The following is a 24,729-nucleotide window of genomic DNA, read 5'->3' as shown; positions in this document are numbered from 1 at the left end:
CAGAGAATTTTTCATCTCTCTATGTGATCAATAAACATTCAATAAATAAGTTGGCTGGACAATCTAAACTATTTTAATATTCTTATTCACAGTGCATTCAAAAATTGATTTTGATGCCTTAGAAAATAATATTGGAACTTTCACAAGATATTAAAATATTGGATTACTTTTAAAAAATAAGATTCACAAATATTTCATTCCTTTAATATTATAAATAATTGCTTTTTACTTTGATTGAATAATTTTCTTATCTTTTTATCCAAAAATTTCTACTGAGAGCTTTAAAAACTTATATTTGGTAGTACCACTTAAAATGTAATTTACGCTCCTTATCATTATTTAATCTTTGAGATGATACTTTATCATTTCTTAAATCAGTGTGGGTACATTGAACAAGGTTTGAGAGCCACTCTGTAGGACTAAGTCATTAGCCTGTAATTTTACAGTAGATAAAGTACTATATTTCCATTACTTTGAAAAAAAAAAATGACCTTGTAATTGACTCTTACATTTAACATTTTTATCTCAGCTTTACCGCCATTTAATATAACTGTTTGCATTGACCACATAAGAAGTAGAAAATCACTGTGTCACAGTTTAATCTAATTCAATTTAAATGTAACAAAGATAGCCATAATTAGCAATTTACCAAATCAAAGTCCAGAGTTAAGTTACATTCAAAACAGTGTACATTTAGGAGTAATTATCCTTAAATTTTAAAACATTATTCTGGGGGTGCTAAAGCCCTCAAGAGTTTATTATGTGGTACCTAATATTTTTCAAGTGTTGGATGATTTATGAAGTCTAAGCTTTCACCTAACACAGCCAATACTATTTTACCTATTGTCCTAGTTGTTATAAGTAGATCTTATTTTACTTGCCTTACTTCACGGTATAGGGTCAAAGCCTTTATCAGTGGCAGTAAAATGGCTAGTCCCCACCAAAGACTTTGAGTATTATAATAAAAAATCACAAGACATGAGCTTCTTGCCTCTCAATGCCCAAAATGCCCATCTTGTTTCTAATGAATAAGGTGACAGACATGATAGAAGCTGGGCACAACTGAATAGGGACAGTCAGTGACATTTCAAGGACAGAGGAATTCATATTAGAAAAATGGACAATGAGGGCTTGCTGCCCAAAATTGTTTGTTTCATGAAAAATGTGCTTGTTAGCAAAGTCCTATTGCTAGAAATTTTGGATAAAGTTCATAGGTACAGTTTTTGAAATGCAGTGCTTTCCATAGAATTTAAGTTAAAAGCAAAAAATTATTCACATTATATTAAAAAAATTCACATTTAGGTTCAATATTGAGCATAAAAACTAAAGTAACTCAAGGATAATAAGATAAAAATGTAATGCTAATAAGTAGCACATATATAGTGCCAGGAACTGTTACAGTGGATTTACGTGGGTTACCTCATTTAATTCTTAAAGCAACATTTTGAGGTGGATGCTATGAGTATCTCCTTTTTACATATGAGAAAAAGCAGAGAACAATTCAATAATTTATACAGGGTAACAAAATTAGGACTCTTTCTAAGGCTTTTAGGGCTCTAGTGTTCAGATTCTTAAATAATCTTTTGTTTCTCTAAATCAGGAACCTTCATCATTATTCTATTTACTGTATCCACCACCCAATTTAAGAGAAAATGTGAGAGCCCTTTTATGATCCACTGTATATCTCTTTCCCCTCCTCTTCCCCTCCTCCTCCTTCTTCTCCCCCCTGACCTCTCACACACATACACACACACATACACCAACACACTGGAAAAAGGCTCATTAAAAAGGTAATTTATCCTTGCCATATATAGCCACACTCTAATAATTTTTATGCCATTCTGTTTGATTTGTTAAATTAATAGCTGGCCTGACATATAAATGGATTTCACAGTCTACTCTTATCTTGACTATAGCTTGAAACCCACCTCTCTAGATGACTTTCCCAAACTACTTACTCATAAGGTAAAGTCCTATATTTATGTTTTCTTACCTGAAAACAGTTGTTCTTTTCTCTTGGCTTTATAACTGTATCAGTCCAAGAATTGTTCATTTTCTCAGTTTTCTCAATATTATGTATATGTTAGAATATTTGCAGATGAAATGGGAAATCTGGCCAAAGAGGCTTTCTCTACACTGCATGGGTCCAATACTCTGTAAAACATGACAATTTCAATAAAAATTGTATATTTTTCTTTTTTGGAATGCAATATAAAATATAGACCATCAGTTTTTAAGGAAAGAAAATTACAAAGGAGAGACTAGATTTGGTGCACATTTTACTATTTTAGATAGGCAAAATTTTTAGAAATGTCAAAGTCAGAATGTTTTGTTCTTAATGAGAACATAATCTTAATATATCTTTAGACATGACCAGGGAGAAGTCTGTTACACAGTTAAAATTAGTTAAATTATACACATAGATTTCTTTCGTGTGAGAAAGTCTGGGTCACCCATCTTTTCCAGGTACATGAGGAACATGTGCCAGTGCTCCTTTCATTACCGTGGCTTTGAACAGTGTGTTGTCTTACTTCCCGTCATTCAGATTTTTTAATTTGTTTTTTATTAATTTAGGTATGATCGACATGCAAAAAAGATGTATGTATTTAATGTATACTGTTATCATATACAATTATAATACCATAAACTTCACCATCACCTCTAAAAGTTTCCCCTTCCTCCCTGTCTCTTTATTTTATTATAAGAATATTTAGCATAAGACCCACCCTCATAACAAGTTTTTAAGTATACAAAACAATGTTGTTAACTATAGGGACTATATAGATCTCTAGGACTCATTTAACCTTCCTTAACTGAAACAGTTTATACTTTGACCAATCCCTTGACATTATATCTGCTTGATTATGAATGCTTAAATAAATTAGGTTTCTATCAGATTGCGGATATATATCATCAAATTGATGTGGAGCTCCCATCGTGGCTCAGTTAACAAATCCGACTTGGAACCATGAGGTAGCAGGTTTGATCCTTGGCCTTGCTCAGTGGGTTAAGGATCCAGCATTGCTGTGAGCTGAGGTGTAGGTCGCAGATTTCTCTGGGATCCCACGTTGCTGTGGCTGTGGCGTAGGCCACTGGCTACAGCTCCGATTAGACCCCTAGCCTGGGAACCTCCATATGCCACGAGTATGGCCCTAGAAAAGACCAAAAAAAAATGATGTTACCATTGATAGAAGGTCTTTACTAGATGGAATCATTCTAACAATTTTCTTCCAAACTATGAGGTATACATTTTCCATTAATGTAAATAAATATATTTAATAGTGATGATCATTTTGAATTTCAAAAGAATGATAAAATGTACATCATATATTGACTAGCCTTGCAAAATTTCCAAGAAGAAAAACATTAGGAGCATTCACAATAAGCAATTACAGGCTGTGAGATGGTGCAAATTAAAGCAGAGGATTAAGTTGATTTCCTAGTTAATTCTGAGGAAAGATATCTGGTTTTATAGAAGTAGAGGATATTTTGGTCAAAATTATCTTAATAAATTTCTGAGTTCCTCACACTCACTGACATGAAGCAAAAATCTGTGGTATATTTTAAAGAAAATTTTTGATGTTGATTTTTTTTTTTTTTTGTCCACACATGTGGAATGTGGAAGTTCCCAGACCAGGGATCAAATCTACGCCACAGCAGTGACCCAAGCTGCTGTAGTGAACATGCTGGATCCTTAACCTGCTGTCCTCAGAAGAACTCTGATATTGATTTTAAATAGCTGTAAGAGTGCATCCATTTATGTGTGTGTTTGTACACATATAACCCTACATGTATATATGATGTATATATGGATAAATGTATTCATTTATTAGTAATTAATACCTAAATTTATGCTGCTTGATTCAGTAGCCACAAGCCACATATAAAAATTTACATTTAAATTAATGAAAATAAAATAAAACATGCTGTTCCTCCATTGCTCTAGCCACATTAGAAGAGTACAATAGCACTTATTTCTAGTGGTCATCTTGATGATGAAGGTATACAACATTTTTATCATCACAAAAATTTCCAATGGCAAGTGCTGGTTTAGCTCTTTTTAATGTGGCAAATTTTAGTTATTAAAAATTTTTTGTAATTATTTAGCATATATTTATTATGTTGTAAAATATCACTTCTCACCTCAGTGTATAGGGAAAATGAGTCCATGTTTTAATTTAATAGAGATCTATGGAGTTCCTGTCATGGCTCAGTGGTTAACGAATCCGACTAGGAACGATGAAGTTGTGGGTTCGATCCCTGGCCTTGCTCAGTAGGTTAAGGATCTGGCATTGCCATGAGCTATGGTGTAGGTTGCGGATGCGGCTCAGATCCCACTTTGCTGTGGCTCTGGTGTAGGCCGGTGGCTACAGCTCTGAGTCGACCCCTAGCCTGGGAAAGGTGTGGCCCTGGGAAAGACAAAAGACAAAAAAATAAAAAAATAATAATTTAATAGAGATCTTTGATTTTTTTCTGAGTAAAAACATGAAATCTAAACTGAAATATTTGACAAAAATTTCAGTGTAATAGAAACAATTTGCAAAGAAAAACAAATTTTGGATAAAATGCAAGTTTCTTAAAAGAGAAAAATGAGAAGAGAGGTGCTATTTTTGTTACACCTTCATATTTTTCTAGTTATGATTATAATTAGATGCAAAATGAATTACAACAATTTGAGGATAATATCACTCTGGCACACAGTCTCCAAAATGGTCTCAAATTATAGTTACCAGATATAGTACAGGATGCCCTGCTCATATCTCTTTTAGAATGAAGCTTGACTTACAGGATCAAGATGTATTTTCTTTTTTTCTTTTTTATTACTCAATAAATTTTATTTCATTTATAGTTGTACAATGATCATCACAACCAAATTTTATAGCATTTCCGTCCCAAAGGATATATTTTCTTAGCATTCTTTTACCATTACTGTTGTAGGTGTCAGGAACAGGGACATATGAATGAATGCTTTTTAGACAATGTTTAAACTGTGGCTGTGCTGGCTGAGTGTCTTTTCCCTATGAATGTGTAGCACTAAACCCTCTAGGTAATAGGCGTGTACTGAGTAGTACTGAATATGGATCCAAATGATATGATTTGATCACAGTTCAAGTGGTTGTTAATTGTGAGTCATCTCATGTGAGATGACTGTTTTAAGGGGTTCACCTTCTAAAAGTAATGTTGTTTATAATGATGGCATATTGTAGTATCTGGAAATTTTAAAACAAACTATTAATTTCTCCTAAATTACTCTGATTATTTTGGATTGACACTTCGGGGTGACAGCTAAGGCCTCTTCTCCTTAGAAGGGAAAGTGATTTGGGGAAAAAGATGGAATCATTTCCAGATTAATCTGAAAGAAGATTTTATCAACAACTGATGAGTTACCTTGTACTCTGTTGATAAGGGTGTCTCTCTTAGATTTTTTTAGTTTTTTGTTTTCTTCTATCATTATTTCAGTAGAAAAAAATTTTTTTTTTTTTGTGAGCATGGCCTATAAGAAGATATTTATAATCCTCTAAAAATTTGTTTGAAAGGAAAGCAACTACTTGAAAATCTAAGTCTGTCCTATAGGCAAAGAAGAAATCCCCAATTTAAACAACACTTGGAAATAAACTATATGATCAATGATTTTCATTTGGCATTTTGACGATTCCATGTGTGGCAATATTGTCATCAATCAAGGAATTAGATTACTGTGTATAGTAGCATTGCAGTTACCCAGTTAATATAAAAACAAATATATATTAATCAGTGACAGCTTTTCTTATTTTCATACAGAGCTATGAAAACCTCTAGGCTATGAAATAGAATAGCTAAAAATTAGACAACTATTAATAATAGAATTAATTAGATTCTAGCCCTATAGCTAAGAAAATGGAGTGAGAATTAGAATAGCACTGAAGTTATGCAAGTTGTCCAAGTGGCAAAATATAACTCATTAATACTAATAAACTAAAGTCTAATCAGACACTATTTATATAAAATACTTGTCATCAATGGGCAAAAATCTAAGTAGAAAAATGTGACCTCCCAGAATGAATAGCAACAATTCCATGGTAATAAAAATAATGCATTCACTTAAAATATAATTACAGCCTTTGAAAACATTGAGCTCTCATTGTAAAGCCATGCCATTTTCTCTAAAATTTTTGTAAAAGAAAATGATCTGTCTTCATTGTTTTTGTGTGAAGGTCAAACAGATTAGCAGTTAGCTGTAGGAATTATGTTTCTCTTAATTTTGCAACAGTCATGGCATTTTATGAAATGCATATCATTAGCGCCATCATGATCAGAGAAATTAATTTTTCCACATTTACTTTGATGTTCATCATTGTGGCCCTTCAAGTTGCTCCATGATTTTGAGAAAGAAATTTCAAAATGAAAGCAGTTGCTGAATCCTAGACCAAAATAGACTAGTAGTGTCAGATGAGAGGTGTTTTGCAGTGTTTTGTCACATTTCATTTTGATTTTTACTTTTTCCTCTGTTTGACATATGTTCTGAACTGGGGTGCTATAAAGTTTTTATTGCCGTAAGTTTGAAATGACCACATTACTCATGAGCTGGAGAGTCACAAGTGAGTTTTTAGCTTCTTTCAAAGCTGTAGAAATAAAACTTTATAGCATGCTACCCTGGTGTATGTTGTTTTATATGATGACACATTTGGCTTCACTTTACTCTTTTCTTTATTCCTCTTCATTATTTTCTTCTTGAATTATAGTGGAATTGGCATTAAAGATTTCCTAATATATAACAATTTGATTTAAACTACATTTTATGGTACCCTCATGCATTTTTTTTCATGCAGATTCTCTTTAACCTTTAACGATCATCTCTTTTTTTAAGTTTTAGATGATCAGTTTAAAGCTACTTCATTGTGAAATTTATTGTTGTTGAAACACTGGCTTTATTGCAAAAGGTAGTTTTTGATTTTCAAGCAAATCAAAACTATTGCTCAAGATGAAACATGGAAGATGAACATTTGCTTCCCCTTACAGAAATAATTAAAATTCTCAACACATACACGGTCACACTATACAATTTGTATAGTACCTGCACTTCAGTAAAACATGAGCCTTCTTTTTATATGTTGTGTAATCTAGCCTCTACAAAGATATCAATATCACATACTGAAAGTATCCAAACTATAAAGCGATTCCAGAATTAGCTTATTCCAGGGGGGACTTATGAGCAATGTTGCTGACCTGACAGCTTGTAGTGATGTGCTTAGAATGGATCTTACAGAGAGCTATTTGTTTTAAGTGTGGGAAGCAAGCTTACTATTTTGTTAAATATACTATTTTTTTAAAATTTAAAACGTAAATATGTAAAGAAATTCTTCAGACTTCTTTAACAGGTCTCCCAAATTCCATCAGATTTCTAAACCTTGAACTAATGCTTTTGAAGGTTCTATTTTAGTGCTTTCTACAAAGCTGCTCATTTTAGTGAATAAACTCGAAAACACAAGCACATAGATGACTCAGATTCAAGAAAGAGTAGCTGTCATATTCTTTTAACTCGTAAGTAATTAATACTGAGAAGAACTGGTTTTCCTGTTTGTCGATTTGTTTTGTTTTTCTTACCTCAGCAGTTCCAGTGGAAATCTCCAGTTGGTGCGATTATACATGCGCGCTTACATGAGCGCGCGCGCGCGCACACACACACACACACCCACACACACACACACACACCCACACACACACACACACACCCCCACCCATGCATGTTTTTTACATGTATGAAGAGAAAAGACCAATATTAACTGACTTTAACTTTTTATTAGGAATAATACAGGTGATTTTTAGGTGTTTTGCTAATGTATCATTTTTCTTGTTTGACTGATACATGTAGAGAATATTCATGCGCATTTGTGAAGGTATGCCTTCTTCTGGACATTCCTTTCTACAAGTTAGGACTTAACGTTTTAAATCATCCATCTGAGTGTGGTGAAAGAAATAAATGCTTTATCCTAGAGAAGCAGTGAAGAGATTCTGTTCATCCTGACTTCAAAGAGCACATGACACCCTCCACGAATAGCAGGGTAGAATCAAGTTGATTGTAAAGGTCTTCATTTAATGCTAAATGAAAAGGAGAAGGTAATTTCCTTCTTTAATTAGAATGTGGCCCTGAAACAACAGAGAGAGACACTGTTGTGGGTTGATGTGGAACAAAATCAAGTAAATAAGACTATGTATACTTTAGTGTGAAGAGGAAGCACCAAAAATGTAACTCTCCAGCAGTGTGCTGAATCTGCCTGTGTTTTGTCTGGCTGCTATGCTTGGTGTGTGGGCCATCTGGCTCCTGAATGCTGGTAATGTTTGCACACTCACAGATCAATCAGAACTGGTGCAGGCTCTATTAGGAAGCACCAGCCAGTTAGGTGACATGCCAGGACTGCAAAGCACTCAAGCAGGAATGCCAAGCAGGGAGCTTCTACTCAGTCTGACATTGACATAGGCAATGGAGGAACCTTTTGCTTCATCTGGCTGTACCACTGATGTCAAGTTTCTGCTAGATTGGGCGGGTAGATGTCAGGTCATATAAGACCTCATTTATATCATTGGTTTTGCCTGTGTAATTCAAACAGAGCAAAACATAAAAAATGATCTTGAGCCTTAGGTCCTGTGTTTTTTGGACAAAGAAGGATGGTTGACCTAAAATTGTCATGCATTCCTGACTAATAGACAGAAAGACATCAGAAGCAGCTTTGCATATCCTGCTCCCAGATCTACATTATGCTACTAGTTTTTCACTGAAGTGTTAGACATTTTAGAAACATCGACCTCATAATCTTTACAGAAAAAAGGAGGGATAGCGATAAAACGTTTCTCTACTTCCTTTGTGTTTTCAACTAATTCCTTGAAACTGAAGGAACAAACACACTTTACAAGAAATGTAGCCTAACCTTTATTTCTTGAAATAAGACAAGACATTATTTTTTTAAATTGGAATCCCTATCATTAGAACTAAGGGCCACTATTCTTTTATTTTTGACACATGATTCACTGATAATAATCACAGGTTTTCATTTGTTTGTTTCAATTCTGATGGTGACAGAAATAACTGAAAATTGATACAAGCACTTGGAGGCTTGGTTATTTTATTTGTTTAAAAAAAATCTGGATATTTTGATGCTAAGACGAAATGTCCCTATGTTTAAGTTGTTTTAAAATTTGAATGTGTAGTGTGTATACAACTTGACCTGGGTATTAACATAATTAATCCTCACCTAGAGAGTTCTAGAAAATAATGCTATGATTTTTTTCTTTGAAAATTATTTCTTAAGCTCTAAATTTCTAGTCACCAATAAGTAAATAAAAAAGTAATAGTCTTTTATTTAGGGCATATTTACATAAAATAAATGAAATAACTGATTCATGCTAAACAGAAATGTCTAATAAAGTTACTTATGGACAAGTTTTAAAAAATAGTTTTGGAGTTCCCTGGTGGTTTAGCAAGTTAAGGATCTGTCACTGTCACTCATGTAGCTCAGGTCAGTGCTGTGGCACAGATTTGATCACTGGCCCAGGAATTTATGCATGTTGCGGACATAACAAAAAAGTTTTGAACTGTGTAACTTGGTGTAATAATACAAATATTGAGTATAATAATATAAGTTTAACTGGGTATAATAATAGAAATAATCATAGGAATAATGATTGTTATTGACATCTTTGACAAGTGCTAAGTGCTTGACATCACACTCAGTATATCACATCTATTTTTTTTTCACGTTTTCCCTTACAATAACACTGTAATGCTACATACATATTTTGCAGATAGAGAAACTGAGTCATGGAGAAAGAAAGTTTCAGTTTATATAAACTATAATACTTCAGAGTTCTTTTTTTTTATTATTTGCTAAAGGAAAGCTAGATCTTCCTTGGACATATTTTTATACTTATATCTAACAATATAATTTTTACATTTCCAACACCTTCAATAGTGAAAAGCAAATAAACGATGCCTTTTGGGGAAAAGACAGTTCTGTAGTCAGGCCCACACACAAAGTGTTTAACCTTTGTAGGTTTCAACAATCAATCGGAAGAAGCTATTTTTCTTGCTTTGGCATCTGTCTACTTGGCAAGTACCCCAATTGTGGTGTTGGCAGCTTCACAACTGTGACTGCCTCTGGTTTTTCCACAATAACTGGCTGGAGCTCATCTCCCTGGGCTGTCCTATTATCTTTAAAATTATTTTCCTTGACTTAAATCAGAAGAGTTTAATAGACATTATAAATTTTCCTGACATTTTGCAAAGATGTTATTTATTTATTAAGATTCTTCAGGAATAAATTTTGGATTCTAATATGTTTTTCTAATACAAATATGTTCATGTGCTATGGTTGGCATATGGAAATGAATGGTATCATTTGTGGCAATTAAATAAAATAAAACTATCCCAAACTATTAATTGTTGCAATTAGTACTTTAAATTATTTGCCCTTTTAACCAAAATTTGGTTGAATTGTAGAGTACATTGTAAACAATTAAACATATCTTATGTTTAAAAAGTTAGGAAATGCTGTCTTGTTCTGGAAGGAAAAATACCATAATTATATATATATATGTGAGTCACATTATATAAGGTCCTAAAATCATCCAAATTAAAATATATATATTTTTGTATAGCTGTCCATGGGTGCGTACACAAAAGCATGTACACATTATAAGGATATCTTCTTATGCAGATGTAGAGCTTAGGATTTCTTTATCAATGTAAGATAGGAACTGCTAAAGCATGAAAATGAAATTAAGCACACTTCCTTCATTCACTTATCACTAGTTTTCAGAATTAGTTGCCCTATGGGTACCTTTTTAATTATATTGCACATCTTTCAATTAAATATGGGAGGTTGAAAATTAAGTGACAATTCTAGTGTTTTCGATGGAAGACCTGAAGCTACACTATTAAAAAGCTAGTAAAGGGAAGGAGAAGGCTATTTCTTTACCCAAAAGTTAATTATACAAGCAGTACACTTGTATAATTACAAGGGTGATTACAAATAGTACTTAAAAGGTTTCCAGTGAGAAGCATCCCCTTATGTTAAAGTAGATTTAAAGTGCTACTTCCTTCAGTTATACAAATTCTAATGAAAAATGATTTATATTTTATGAGTAATAATAATATTTACTGAACTTCTTACTATATGCCTGGCACCAAACTAAGGGTTTCAAACATTTTATTTAGCACATAACCATCCTAAGAAATATTTTATACTGTTACTTCAGTTTTTATACATAGGGAAACTAAAGCACAGAGGTTAAATAATTTGCCAACAATCATACTACCTGTGGGCCTCTAGTGATTGATTGCCACCACTACTTTTCTTCCTAACTTCACCTCCCTGAAGAACACATTACTGATTTTAGATAGGTGTTGTAATGAACTATTTGTATCCATTATGGCTCAGAACCATCCTATTTAATAGCTTGAAATTTTCTTGAGCTGGCAGGAAAGGAATACTTCTAGCTTAAAATTGAAAATAAATAAATAAATAAAAACAGAGCTTTAGGCAGAATAGATGCTTCAAAGATCAGCTCATGTACATGATGTCTATTCAGATAAGTTAGTAAATGGCTGATAAGGTCATATCATACAGCATTCCTTTAAAATAAGATTGCTCTAAGTTTAACTAGCCCTGGTAAATACAAAGTGAGATGATTCTCTATTATATAAAAATAAAATAAATAGAACATCCAGTGAAATTCAAATATAGAAGGGAAAATAAAAATTGAGTTTTTTAAAAATTGACAATTTTACTGAGATAATTGTAGATACACGTGGGTAATAAATAACAGAGAGAGACCCTGTGTGCACTTCATTCAGTTTTCCCCCAATGGTAACATTTCGCAAAACAGCAGTACAATGTCACAACCAGTATATTGACATTGATACAATCCGCCAATTCTATTCAGATTTTCCCTGGTACTCACTTATATGTGTGTATGTGCATATTTGTGTGTATGTGTATATTCATAATTAATTCTTTGCAGCTTTATTACATGTGTCAGTATCTGTAGATGTGGGAAAATACAAGCCCAATAGGGATAGAGAGTGCTTCCCCTGGTCACCTATTGTTGTCAAGTATGGGATTGTATCTATGAATTGTATCCAAAGTGGAGTCAGGCTTACCTGATGCTCAGGGACTCCAGTTGGAATCTTTCTAGGCTCTCTTCTAATGCTAGTTGGGGATTGTGAAATGCCAGATTTGGGCCACCTTACTCTTTTAGATGAGGGAATGTAGGTCACTGAGCTACTCCTTAGGTCCCAGCATTCCAAACCTCCACTGTCGTCTTCTTACCACCTTTCAGAGTTACTCTTTGTTGCTTCTTGCGTTATTACCAGCACTTATTTGATATTAGTGGGAAGTAGCAGGGAGAAATGGATCTAAGCCATTTAAATCCTGACATGAGTACAAATATTGACTTTTTCATGAGAACAATGTTTCCTTTAACTGTGCATGTTGTGAATATTCTCAGTAATTTTTCTACTGCTATATAATTCAAAAATTTTAATATGTAGATATAATAAAATTATTATTTAACTTAACAAATATTGAATTCCAACAATGTCTTACTCACAGTACTTCTGCTCTTCCTGGAGTGAGTGAGGGAGGGCTTATGCTAATTTCCACTAGATACTTTAATAGGGTAAGGGAAACCCACTTTCATATTCAAATATCTCTAAAATGTCACTATTTCTTATCAGTTAGCTGCTTTAATTATAATATCAGTAATTATTAATGGCAGTTGATGCTCAGTGCCTTGGTGCCAGCGTGATACATATTATAGGAATATAAAGACAGTTTAATCTTTTCTATGAGAGGGAATAAAATTTCTACCTTACTGTGAATTTTTTTTCTTTTTTTTTGTTGTTTCCCCAATACAATTTTTTTTTCTGCTGTACACAATTGTGACCCAGTTACACGTACATGTACACATTCTATTTTCTCACATTACCATGCACCATCATAAGTGCTAGACATAGTTCCCAGTGCTACATAGCAGGATCTCATTGCTAATCCATTCCAAAGGCAATAGTTTGCATCTATTAACCCCAAGCTCCCAATACATCCCACTCCCTCTCCCTCCCCCTTGAGAATGAACTAATGCCATTTGCTGCAACATGAATGGAACTAGAGACTCTCAACCTGAGAGAAGTAAGTCACAAAGAGAAAGACAAATACCATATGATATCACTTATATCTGGAATCTAATATACGGCACAAATGAAACTTTCTATAGACTTGTGGTTACCATGAATATTTTTTAATTAAAGAGTAATCAACAGAATAGTCTACTTTATCTTTATAACATTAAAAAAAAACTTTCCTCTTTAACTGCTTTTAATCAACTCTGGGTCCACTGATGGTAGGCTGAATTCACTAAGATTTGCCATACTGGTACCTGAGAACATCTCAGAAATTGTTAAATAATTCCTTTTTCTGCATTTTTTTTCAGATTTCTTTGTGGGTTTTTTTTTTTTTTTTTTTTTTTTTTTTTTGCTTTTGGTAACATATTGAGGAGATTTTCTCTCTATATACATACATTCACATTAATATCTATCTATCTATATCTATATATACATATAACTATATAATATATATGTGCAGTGTTTTCAACTGATGTTTTAAAATCATTGAAACAATGTTTTAGGTTACTATAATATTTATAGCTCTTAGGAATAGTATGGAATTTTGAAATATTTAAATAATGAAAGCAATCTATTGTATTTAATTTACTTATAAAATGTTTCTAAAAATGTCATGATTTATGTCTAAAATTTTGCATTACCCTTGCTGTAAATACTCAGAGAATTAATATTAATAAGGTTGTTATCAGTAGAGATTTCTAGTATAGATTTTGACAGTGCTCATTATCAGAGATAGGGTATTTCTTAATACCTAAACCTCATTTAGAGACAAACATAGCAGTTAACATGGCTATGATTCTGAACCACATAAAGTTAAAACTTCCCCAAACACATTCAGATAATAATGCTAACCTTAACCTTAGCTTGAGAAAAGACTGCTTGGACAATCATCAATTAAAATCTGTCAATTTTAATATCAGTGTTAAAGGAGAGGAGGCAAATAATATGGAAAATACAAGAGAAATGACAGAAACAGGGGGCTTATGCTGAGAAATAGAAATGTTATAATTAGGAAACTACACAAAATATAAAAAATCAGCATATGAATATGCAATTATATACTTTATAATGTGTATAATATACAGACTCTCCTTTCCTCTTGCTTCAGCTATCCAATTGTGGAGGGAATTATGCTAGTGTGATATCACTGCCCCTTTGCCCTATCCCTTTATGCACTCCTATTAATCAAGCAGGAGTGAACAATTTGGCTGGGATTTTTGAAGGAATTGAGCATATGTGACTTAGTACCTTTTATTTTGGGGTTCTAAAAATGTCGTGATTATTCTTAATCATCTGTGATGTAAATGGTAAAGAGGTATCCAACATGGGAAAAGGTCTGCCGCTATTTAACGGATGTCACTAGGCAAATTATCACCAAGCATACATAGCCAGAAGGCTTAGGCCATGCTCACTCATACCAGCTTTATCATTAATAAAGGAGATATTTTCATCTGTATCTGTCTGACTCCTGTGTCTATGACTTCTTTAATTATGAGCCTGAGTCAGGAAAATAGATTTGTTTTTAATCCTCTCAAACCCCATCTATAAGTAATATCAAGACACAATCAATTTTTAAGCAGAGAAATGAGGTAGAAAAAAATGATGATTAGGAAAAATTGCTTGTACTATAATGTATGATGTCAGAGTGGGCTGGAAATGAGGATTAAGGAAATCAGTTTGGAGGTACTTCAGTAATTCTGGTTGTAGGCACTAGGCTAGTTGATGAGTGAGATTAGAAAAGTGGACTTTTGACGGGAAGAAACCAATTAATTAATTAATTAATTAATTTTCTTTTTATGACCACACCTATAGCATATGGAAGTTCCCAGGCTAGGAGTTGAATTGGAGCTATACCTGAGGCCTACGCCACAGCCAAAGCAATGCTGGATCTGAGCTACACTGCACCTTGTACCAATGTTGAATCCTTAATCTACTGAGCAAGGCCAGAGATGGAACCTGCATCCTCAGGGAGACTATGTCAGGTTTTTAACCCACTGAGCCATAATGGGAACTCCAAGAAACCTTTTTATATGAGGTCCAGTGATGTTCATCTGTACACAAAGCCTCCCTTTGCCTAACCTCTTATACTTTACACATCCCCCTTTAACCCCATGCACTCCATTTTCCATATGGCAAGTAAAGTAAATGTTTTTGCAAAACTTATTGGACTTTTGCTTACAATTCTTTAATAGCTGTCTATTGCTATAAAGTGAATGTTTAAATACTTAAAATGCCCTACAGAGCCTACCTTTTCCTGGCCTTCCCTCTGACTTTGTATCCCTCTTCACTTTCCTCTCTTAATTTCTGACACCAATCTTCTTTAAAGACACTAGACTATTTGTAGACTCGTTTTCATTCTTCAGCTCAGGGTTTAATATTTCCTCCTCGGTGAGCTTTCTAAAAGACTCCAACCAATCCTCTGCTCCTACATGAGTGCACTTCTGCCATTATACATCCTCTGAGCACCATACATCTCCCTTTGTGACACACAACCCAACCACAGTACACTGTTGTCCGCTAATGGTGTCAGACTGCTATGAAGCTTATAATTACTCCTGATGTTTGTGTTGTGTTCCCTCTCCTCTGTGTCCTTTACCACCCAGATCCCCTCACTGTCTTTCAGCATTCCCACAAATAACCTGGTCTTCTGCTTACTCTCATTCTTGTTTTCCAGGCTGATTATAATTTCATTCTTTTAGCACCAGAATACTTTATCATTTCAATGGAATTTTGGATAAAACAAACAAACAAAAAATTCTAAGTGCTGAATTGGTTGCCATGAACCAGAAAAAAAAAAAAAAGAAAAAGAAAAGAAAAGAGAAAAGTTTTAAATACAACTGGCTAATACTCATACTGGATTTGTATTCCCTAGTATGAAAGATACTTTGGTAACACCACTGGTTCATGTTAAACAAATTAGGTTTCAGAACATGGATAAATTAAGCTTTAGTTGCTCTCCTGGGTAACTACAAGCCTAGAAAATAAATGGTTGGTATATCTGTCCTTGGATTTGAGTTCACAGATATTTTCTTTATTTTGGTAAAGTCAACTCCACCAAAGGAGTTGAGATCAGAAGATTTCTATCACCAATTTAGAATGAGGATGGAAAAATACGGCCACAATAATATGTTGAAGTTGTAACTCACATACTGGTAATTTTGGTTTTGTACAAAATTAAGAATAATCCCTAACAATATATAACTTATAATGGCTATGTTTAGCTGAGTTACTTTTGTCCATTCTGAAATCTTTTTCTAAATGTAGTCTGCCAGTACTGCTAGTAAGATTCTCTCTATGAGGTTGTCCAAAATACTGACTCTCTTGCCCATAGTTATGATAAGGTCTTCCTGGGTGCATATTTGCTGGCTTTCAGTGGAAAGTACTTGGTTGGCAACAGTTGGAAAATTTCAAACAAAGAAAATAAAATTGTCTCTGTCATTTTATTAAAAAATTTTACAAAGAGTTTGCCATTTTAGGGAAACAACACGAGTTTCTTATTCACTTGGAATTTCCTAAACCAAAAACAGAGATAGAATTGGAAAATATTTTATAAAAATTTGAAAAGATAAGGCATTTCTCTTAGAGGAAGCTACTAAACAAGGCAACTATAGAGCAAAAGTGGGATTGTGTCCCTTCCTACCTTAGCATAGAAAACTGACACTGCAGGGCCTACAATGGCCCCAAAGTTCTTCAAAGATAATTGTGCTCCTATTGCTACAAATGCCTCAGACTGCTACAAATGCCTTTCTCTGTATGATAGACTCTTCCTGCCCTGTAGCAGCCTGCCCAGTCTGTGAACACCATGGGATTTGACCCTTTGAAGATTTTTCTTTTAAAGGAGTTTGTTCTGTCTGTCCAGGTTTTACCCAGTAAAGGTCACCTATAACTGGTAATAGTTTTGTTGATGTTTCCATACCTTGGGACAAAGTTCCTTATTTGCTCAGTATTTTCTCTCTAGTTTTACTTTACATTTTGAGGATTTAAAAAAAAAAAAAACCTTTCTATATTTTTGCAAAGTACACTAATGCATTTTTCCTTTGATTTTGATACTTACGTTGCAAAAATGCAAGTTAATAGACCAGCTAAATAGTTGTCCATTATTGTGCTGAGCGGAATAAAGAACAAATCAACTAATCATATCTTGTCCCATTAACATCCCTTACCCTCGTTCCTTCCCCACACTTGTATGCACATGCACTTATACTGATTTTTTTTTCTTTTATTTTTCTTTTTTTTTTTTGCAAACTACCATGGGTTGGAATCAGTTTTGCATTTAGTTTTTATCTGTGAAGGAAAGTCCTGCACTAGTCTGATGCTAAAGCTATAGCTAATCTATCCTTTGGAATCAAGTTGGCCAAAATCTCAGAATGGAAACATGAATATATAGTAACATTTAAATGTGAGAACTATATTTCCCTCACTTGTATATACCACTTTACTGTCTGAATATGTACATGTCATCCCTTTTAAAAACTCCTTTCCTTATGGGTTGTATAGGTTTCAGTCCTATAAGATCAAACACCCCTTTTTGTAAAACATATTTTATACTAACTCCATTACTATGCTCAGAGGAAATAGCTGGCTGAATAAAGACTGAATTAAAGGATAGTAATTAAATATAATGATCATCAGTAATTCCTTATCCAATATATAAATAAGCAGGCTCTATAATGCTGTAGATAAATGTACCTGTGCCTGGAACCACCAGGAACAGACTGCTACAAATGCTTACTAATGCAAGTATGCAGTATTAATGATTAAAATGCTACAAACACTATTACTAATGGTAATGGTGTTTTCTTATGTGATTAATGACTTTTGGTAAAATTCTGAATTAAAAAAGTACAGTTTTTCCCTTTGATTTATTTTCACACTGATTGCATTCTTGGAAAATTCAATATATATTTAAAATATGAAAAAATACTTCGCATTTATATGTAAAATAGACCTAAGGTTCTAAATTCACATAATTATAAATAGGTTCTCACCTATTTTTCAAAAGCTGTGCAGGCATGAAACAATTATTTGTTTTTTTTTTTTTAACTATTCTTTATGTCCCCAGGGATCTAGTGTCCTTGGCACCTCTCTCCTTTCCATAGGAAGGCCAAAAATGTTTTCATATATTTCCTGCGTGTACTCTAGAGGGTGGTAGTTCATCAATAGAGAAAAAGTGCAGATAGGGATTATATTTTTAGATGCAAGTGACAGAAACTAGGACAAACTATTTAATCAAATAGAGGATTTTGGTTTTTCATGTGATGAAGTTTGAAAGAAGGCAGTCTAAAGAGAGAAAGTGGCTTTATGATGTCATTAACATCCCAGACCCCTTCTGTCTTTTTGCTCTTTCACTCATAATGTCTTACACCCTCACTCTCATGTTTGTCAATTCCTGGTTGCAAGATGATGGAGTCAATACCTCCAGCCTTACATCCATATTCCAGAGAAAATGTAGAGGAGGAAAAATAATTTCCCTCTGTCTTTCTAGGGTCTTGGCTGACTTCCCACTCTAATAAAAGACAGATCAACAGAAGAAAAGCAGACGTAACTTAGGAACATGTATACTTCCTGTATTCTTGGGAGAGACTCAGGAAAACTGAGCAACTCTCTGAAGTGGCCCAAGCCACCGCCTTAAATACCATTTCTAGCTAAAGACAAAAGAAGGTATTGGTGGAGGTGGGGTGCCAGTTATGAGAGCTCACCAGGAAAAGCACAATAAATATGAATGAGGTTGTTATGCAGATTTGTCTGTTGTCTTCCCCATTGATAAGAGCTCCTGGGAATTTAGTCCTCTTCCTCTTCCTGATCCAGAGAGTGTGAAACACTTACAAATACAGATTTTCCTTAGAAACATAAATGTCTCTTTCAGAAGGGTAATTTCTACTCCAGTTATGATATTCCTTTGTCTGTTGTTTCATAAAAACAATCAATTCAAGCTAATCCTTATGCCAAGGAAGCATATTTGGAGATGGCAGATTCTGTTCCCTTTCAAAGGCAAAAATAAGAAAGAGGCAGCATATCTCAATAAAGAAACAGGGAAAAAATAGATAGAAGGTGGCAGTATCTATACCAAGAAAACATAACTTGGCCGGAAATCCCATGCATTCTTCCTCTCACATGTCACAAGGCCACTGCTGGCTTCCGGGTAGCCTAGAAATTAGGTTGTTTGTTGTAGATGACACATTGCTACCACCAAATAAAATTAGAATTTTATAAAGAAGAAAGAAGGGCAGAATGGGTATTGAGGGAGTGGCAAGCAATATCTGCCTCTCTTGCAATCAGGTAGAAAGTCCAAAAAAATAAGTATTTCAAAAATCTACTTGTATAAATTTGCCATTGATTCCTAAAAACTCTAGATGAGATTTTTAGTCTGTTGTGGTATAAATTTCAAAGAGATGGTTCTTGAAAGTGATCACATATTGACCTAATATTTGCAGTAATCATCTTTCCTATCTTCCATCTATAGTATCCCTTGCAGTCACATTTATTTTCCAAATAAAGTCATTAGTACATGATAATATTTTGCCCGAAGTTGTCATAAAATTAAGTGACACAATTTTCTCAGAAAACAAGGCCAGGCCAAGATAAAAGAGAGGAATTCTTTTGTGAACCATATATTTTGACCCAAAAGAGATGTTTCACACCCTTCTCCCTGGTAGCAAACAAGGAGGGAAACAAATGCTTACCAACCATCTGCCCATTAAAACCTGTTGAATCATTGGGGAATTGGAAGTGCTGCCTCTATTTGTTTGCTGTTAAGCCTCAAATTAAAAAAAAGTTTAGGCTATGTAAGTAGGTTTGATTCTAACACTAAAATGAAACAAAAACAAATAAACCCAGAGCAAGTTGCTTCACAAAAGCCACAGCACAGCAAAACAAGCTATAGAGTTCTTCACAAGACTTCAAGGGAAAAAATGTGTTTATTCAGAAATGGGATATTCCAGGGACTTTTTTTTTTTATATAACAGCTTTATGGAAATATAATTCACATACTATAAAATCCACCCTTTAAAAATATACAAGTCAACAGATTTTGGTATATTCATATAGCTGTGTAACTATCACCGTTAGTTAAATTTAGTGTATTTTCATCATCCGTCAAAGAAACTCATACCCATTAATGGTCATGCCCTATTTCTCCCTTCCTACAGCCTTCAACAACAACTAGTCTATATTCTGTCTCTATGAATTTGCCTATCGTGAGCATTTAATATAAATGTAATTGTACTATATGTGGCCTTGAGTGTCTAACTTCTTTCCTTTAGCATAATGCTTTTGTAGAGGAAGAAAAAAGTTTTTCTCTACCCATCTCCATTCTTTGGCTGGTCTATTAATTAAATTTATTTACAACAGATTAACAGGAGAAAAACAAAATTAATTTTGCATGCATGAGAGCCCCACAAAGACAATGAGAGGCTCTCCAACAGTCAGGTAACTGAGGCTTATATACAATCCCAAGCTAAGGAGAAGGGGTCAGAGTCTGGAGCTCCAATGGGGTAGAAGACAATTCATGGGAAGATGGGAAGGGCAAATGTCTGGCAAACAAATGTTTGTCATGCAGAGACATTGGGACACAAAAGAGGGCTTTGAACAAACTGACCCTGCCAAGCTTCCCTAGCTTACCATACTTAGCCCATCTTCTTTGTAGTTATCCCCAGTAACAGCTCTCTTCTTGGACCAGGCCCTCTGTCTGTCTAAATTATTTTATATAGTAGAGGGGAAAGTAAAGAGCTCTTCCTAAGTCTTGGGCCTCCATTTCTTTAGCTTAGAGTAATCCACATGCCAAAGTGACACTTTTGGGAGAGTCTTATTCTGAACCACTTCAGTCCTCTCTTTGAAACTTCCTCAAGAAATTTCAAAGCATAGAAGTTGAGTTGGTAGGTTATTCCATCTCACTGAACTAAAATCTTAGTCCTGAGCATAAGTAAATTCACTTAAACAGTTGTGTCTCATTTCAGGGGGCAGTCATGAATGTGGGCTCCCAGAGTTAGGCCTAGGACACAAGCAATCAGGTACATAATAGGAGATATTTCTATGGAATCAAAAGAAAACGAAAGTTAATATTGGAGCATATTATTTCTGAGTTCTGAAGGCAGCCAGTTGAGAGGATTTCTAGATGTCCGGCTCAAAGCATCTTCACATGAAGTAGGGCAAGCAGTGGCAATCTGATAGATTTTTTTGGTTTGGAGTTTGAATGTCTCTGCTGATCTGTCTTAGTGGCCCACACAGCAGTGGGCATGAAGATTGTCTATAGGGAGTTCCCATCATGGCTCAGCAGAAATGAACCCAACTTGTATCCATGAGGATGCGGGTTCAATCCCTGGCCTCAGTGGGTTAAGGATCTGGAGTTGCCTTGAGCTGTGGTGTAGGTTGCAGACATGTCTCAGATCTGGCGTTGCTGTGGCTGTGGTGTAGGCTGGCAGCTATTTCAACCCTTAGCCTGGGGACTTCCATATGCCATGGGTGTCACTCTAAAAAAAGCAATTCATGAGCTGTTGTCACAATTCCTTTGAATTTTATAGCAAATTGTCCATATTTAACTGGTATGGCTTTGGAGAAAAGACAGTTTTAGTTCTCATTGATTCCAAGTCAAAAGGGTGGGAGAAAATTGAAATGTTAGTTTGGAGAGTTGTAGCAAAATATTGGAAGAAACTGAAAGAAACAAGATTTAGTCCATTTAACAGGTAGAAAACAAAACCTCAAAGGCAGTTTGATACCCACAAAGGTGTATCATTGGAACATAGATTTTTTTTCTCTACAGTCACCCCCATTTTTTATCAAAGATAACCACAATAAGATTAGCTTGTTTGTAAATTAAGCCTAGTTTCTAAAAACTTGGTCTGATTATGTACACAAGTGTAGCAAGAATAGTTATTCATAGGCTCTTTTAAGTTTTATTTGCTGGAAATTTTCATAAGGAATTTCAGATTGGACTCTTAAAAGTCTCTTGAGGCTTAGAAGCCAAGCCAAGAATTCACTACCATCAGACTTTGCCTGCAATACCTACAGATGGGGAGAATTCCTCTCTTCTTCTGGTGCCTAAAATATCCTGAGGCTCTTGTACCTGTCTAGAAGTGACCTTTCTTCCTCATCTGGTAAAGCTGATAGAAAGGCTGAAAGCACAGTGCCAGGCTGGTTTTCCAAGGGGCTTTATGGGCTTCATAAAGTCAATCTTAGTTCCAGTTGTATCATTTAAGGGCTTTCTCTCTAAAACATACAAAGAACTTATATATAACTCAACAGCAAAAAAGCCAACAACCCAATGGAAAAATGGTCAAAGGACCTGAATAGACATTTCTCCAGGGAAGATATACAGATGGCCAACAACCACATGAAACGATGCTCAACATCCCTGATTATTAGAGAAATGCACATCAAAACTACCATGAGATACCACCTCACCCCAGTCAGAATGGCCATCATCCATAGTCCACAAATAACAAATGTTGGAAGTGTGTGGAGAAAAGGGTACTCTCCTGCACTGTTGGTGGGAATGTAAATTGGGACAACCACTATGGCAAACAGTATGGAGGTACCTTAGAAAACTATACATAGAACTACCATATGACCCAGCAATCGCACTCTTGGGCATATATCCAGACAAAACTTTCCTTCAAAAAGGCACATGCACCCACATGTTCATTGCAGCACTATTCACAATAGCCAAAACATGGAAACAAGCTAAATGTCCATAGACAGATGATTGGATTAAGAAGACATGGTATATATATACACAATGGAATACTACTCAGCCATAAAAAGAACAACATAATGCCATTTGCAGCAACATGAATGGAACTAGAGACTCTCATCCTGAGTGAAGTAAGTCAGAAAGATAAAGACAAGTACCATATGATATCACTTATATCTGGAATCTAATATAGGCCACAAAGGAACCTTTCCACAGAAAAGAAAATCATGGACATGGAGAGTAGACTTGTGGTTGCCATGGGGGAGGGGGAGGGAGTGGGAGGGACCGGGAGCTTGGGGTCAATAGATGCAGAATGTCGCGTTCAGGATGGATAAGCAATGGTATCTTTCTGTGTAGCACTGGGAGCTCTGTCTAGTCACTTATGATGGAACACGTAATGTGAGAAAAAAGAATGTATACATGTAAGTGTAACTGGGTCACCGTGCTGTACAGTAGAAAAAAATATATATATATATATAAATGATAAAAAAAAAAAGAAAGAGAGAGGAGGGGAGGAGAATCTTGAATGGTCAAGTTGGCTGAAACCTGAATAACCATTATATGGTTTTTAAAATTAAGCTTTAATACCAATGGTACAGTTATGTAAAACTAGAACTCAATTTCCTTTCGTATGCTAAAAAGAAAATTTTTCTTAAATTACTGATTTGTTCCTAATAAGAAACTTAAAGTTTTTTCTTTACTTTTTATGAAATCCACTTGGAAAGAAAAGATATTGTGTCTTACCTACTGTGATTCACACTGTCTTCATCAGGTCTTTGAATACTTCAAACTGATTCCTCTCTATTAAAAGAGCTAAGTTTTGCTCAAAACTTGCCTTTAAAATATTTTGTTACTTTGGTTCTGTAGATAATTAAGTATTGTTTCATAAATATCTGTGATCTTATTCAGTCAAGTGTCTATGACCTTTTGAATTTTTGACAACTTCACCAAAATCAAATTCTAAATAAAGTCTTTTTGACCCAGAATTAACTTTGGGATTTTCTAGAGGGAGAACCTAAGCACTTAAAGTTTTTGTTGTTATTGTTGACAAATTTGTAACAGAAATAACATAAGCTTATTTGACTTTTAGTAAACCAAGAAAGAATAAACGTATACTCAATGTTGATTATTCGAAGGGCATGTCTGTATTAATTAAGTGAGCAAAGTTAAACTACCTTTAACACCAACTATTTTCCCAGTTCATGTGATCCTGGAAAACATTTGAATTAATTTCTATTATATTTTTGACAATTTTTATGAACACTAAATTTATATAAGTACTCTTTGTTTAAGCCATTTAAACAGAGCTATTTTACAAGTTAATTTTAGTAATGTCCTCTAGAAATAGAAAATACCACATATCTATCTATACGCACACATGTACACGCATGTGCACGTGCGCACACATACACACAAACATATAGACAGACCCAGAGACCTTACAGCTTTTGTTTTAAAATTTTAGCCATGAGATGGTTATGATAATGTAAAATTCATTAGTTTATAAAATAAATTTAGCTCAGTAGATTTTAGGCAAAGAAGTTTTATAGCAGTTTGTATTTTTTAACAGCATCTTCTTTCTATTTTTTGTTATATCTTTTTACAAAGGCTTTAGAAGGTTTATCTTTACTTCTAGGTACATAGTTTCATTTTAACTTAGTGGAAGAGATTGATCAGCTTCCAATCGATCAATCTCTAGCCACAGAGCAATTAAAACAGTTCTTTTAAATATCTTGACATTTTTCAGCTGGGACAAACAGCAAACATCTCCAGTATTAAATGCAATATGCCTTTGTAAAGTCTGTGTATAGAGTGTTAACGTTTTAACAAAGTCCTTTCTGAGTGCATAATTTAACCTTGGACTGATTCACTGTAAAGGGGGAAA

At 34.4% G+C, this 24,729-nt stretch overlaps 1 protein-coding gene across 25 annotated transcripts in view; it reads left to right on the top strand.

The window, feature by feature from the left end:
- Positions 1 to 24,729, top strand: part of DMD (dystrophin) — a 2,611,869-nt gene that overhangs the window by 673,684 nt on the left and 1,913,456 nt on the right.

The sequence above is a fragment of the Sus scrofa genome, chromosome X (genome assembly GCF_054392235.1).
Source record: "Sus scrofa isolate SSC_HxYL_T2T_F1_AM1 chromosome X, Sscrofa_HxYL_maternal_Yorkshire_Landrace_v2.0, whole genome shotgun sequence".
NCBI lineage: Eukaryota > Metazoa > Chordata > Mammalia > Artiodactyla > Suidae > Sus > Sus scrofa.
Note: the sequence above shows the minus strand (reverse complement) of the source record. Positions and strands in the feature narration are given on the sequence as shown.